At 32.4% G+C, this 2248-nt stretch overlaps 1 long non-coding RNA gene across 2 annotated transcripts; it reads left to right on the top strand.

Annotated features, from left to right (window-relative positions):
* The first annotated feature begins 155 nt into the window (after positions 1-155).
* LOC109589035 (uncharacterized) lies at positions 156-1818 on the top strand. 2 transcript variants are annotated; one of them, XR_002188486.1, is made up of 6 exons: positions 156-849; positions 899-995; positions 1107-1165; positions 1228-1259; positions 1310-1389; positions 1665-1818. It is a non-coding gene; the product is annotated as an uncharacterized LOC109589035 (long non-coding RNA). The 2 variants fall into 2 exon arrangements; XR_002188487.1 differs by lacking the exon at positions 1228-1259 and having other exon boundaries at positions 157-849.
* Positions 1819-2248: the final 430 nt, after the last annotated feature.

Here is a 2248-nt window from a genome sequence, read left to right as displayed (position 1 = left end):
TCCAGGCTACATAATGCATGTAAAATTTTGTGTACTTTGAACATTGAAGATACTATTGGTACCACACTACTTGTCCTCATTTTAAAACTACTTTGGGACCACTGGGCCTGGAAATTGTTATACAGGTCTATACTGTGTTGTCATTGTATAATAATCGGGTTATGGGTCTGATGATACAGCATAATTGTATTTGATTTAGTTTTATCTATAATCTTGCTTCACCTACCTATACTATAATATTATACCTGTATAGGATGAATTTTAAGCATGGAAAAACATTTAGGCCTTATCAAGAATGTTTATTGAGTAGCAAAACTTTTGGTAAATAAATTAAACTGAAAATAATGCTTTGTTGAAAGTTTTATAAATTAAATCACTAATAGTGTAACTGCTTGCAATTGAAATCTCCATTATAACAGTTATGCCCAGAATGCCTTGTCTATGGTAGTCATTGTGATTGTTTACTTGTACATGTATGGTCTCAGACGATTCCTCATGATTTATGCATTGAAGTTCCACAGTCATTAATCATGTAGTCTAAGTATTATTTGCTACATGGTATTATAATGTTTAGTAAAGCTGCATAATGCATGTTGTAATGTTACTATAGGTTCATAACACAAAATTATTCCCTTTTTAAAAATACATGTATCCATTGCCTCATTTTTGTGTTCCTTAATTGACACCTATTTTGTATATCTTTGTCTCTTGATGTCTCTTTCTCTCTTTTGCCTTTCTCTCCTCCTCATGTATATGTATACTGTATGTCTAACTCTTGCTCTTTCTTTTTTCTTCTCTAGGTATACCTCTCAGTCTCACATGTCTTCACTCTTTCTCGCGTTAGCGCAAGTGAGCAGCTGTATACATCAGCATTGTTATTATTACAATATTATTATAGGCATAACTGCATTGTCTGTTGAGGTCCCATCAAATGCACTTGCTGAAATATCTGGCAAATATTGTGGGAACAGAAACACATGCTAACAAACGTTGTGGTAAGACACAATGCACACTATAGTACATTACATATATATACACACATGTACATGTAAAGAGAGTAGGATATGTCTTTTGGTCAGTAATTTATTGTGTCATTTATTGTATAGGAGAATGGAAAGACAAATACTTGCCAATTAATGATAAAAGAAATGCCTAATTTGAAGAAGTAAGTGTAGCATCAGCATCGTATACTTAAATTACTATCTCTGTCTCGCTCTCTTAATACAGTGAATTATACTTATTTTCATAATCAAGAAGCAGTGAGACCTTGTTTTATGTACATTCAATTATTCTATTTTGTATTTATTAGGATGTGTCAAGATGAACTCAAACAATGGAACATTTTATATAATTTCTGTACTTGTTGGATGGGCTGAAGCATTAATAATGGTATGTGATACATACATGTATGTAATGTACATGTATTTGAGTGAATGGAACACTTTTTAATTGTAATGGAACTGAATTGTCACATGTCTATGTCACTGACTCACTGATTGAATACAGCACAAGTACATGTATACATGAATGCAGTTGACTAGTTATATCATTATGTCTCAAACCCATTACCGATGAGTACTGACAATCATTACTTGTGTTATAAGTTTGAATTACCATTAAATTGACTCCCTCTTTTTGTCCTTTCTGTTTCTCTATCTTTTTAGTGTCTCCATATCTTGTTATGCCAAGCTTAGGACTGATGTCATCATTAAGTCTTAGATTCAAGCAATATCAAGTCGTATTTACCTCTTCATATTTGAGTGAAAAGACATCAAGATCACATTACAAACATTGTTCTTTTTTAATAAAAATAATTTTCATAAATTGTCTTACAAATGCAGCGAATGAACAGCAATATACAGCAGCGTATTATAATGCAAACACAATTGAAGTCCATATGAACTGATGGCAAATCATTCTACACATCTATCAATGCTATGCAGCAACAGAAATGTCAAAGCTGTCTATAGGGAAGATCATTTTGATCCAGGAAAAGAGAATTTTTACACATTGGCTCACTACAGAAGTTGGATTATAATGAAGAATTTTTTTCAAGTGTGTTAGCAGTCTAAATCTGATTGTTGTTTGACATCAATAGGTAGACATGCACAATTGCTTGTTATAAAAAATTAAAGTGCTAAATTTGGTTGAACAACTGCAGAGATATTCAGATAAACATGCTTTATGCATACTTAATAAGGGGGTGGGGCTGAAGGTTTTGAGCTGAAAACTCCAAGGTTATACATCA

The sequence above is a fragment of the Amphimedon queenslandica genome, unplaced genomic scaffold (assembly GCF_000090795.2).
Source record: "Amphimedon queenslandica unplaced genomic scaffold, v1.1 AMPQUscaffold_11690, whole genome shotgun sequence".
In the NCBI taxonomy this organism is placed as follows: domain Eukaryota; kingdom Metazoa; phylum Porifera; class Demospongiae; order Haplosclerida; family Niphatidae; genus Amphimedon; species Amphimedon queenslandica.
The sequence above is the reverse complement of the archived record's forward strand: the minus strand, read 5'-3'. Positions and strand labels throughout refer to the sequence as shown.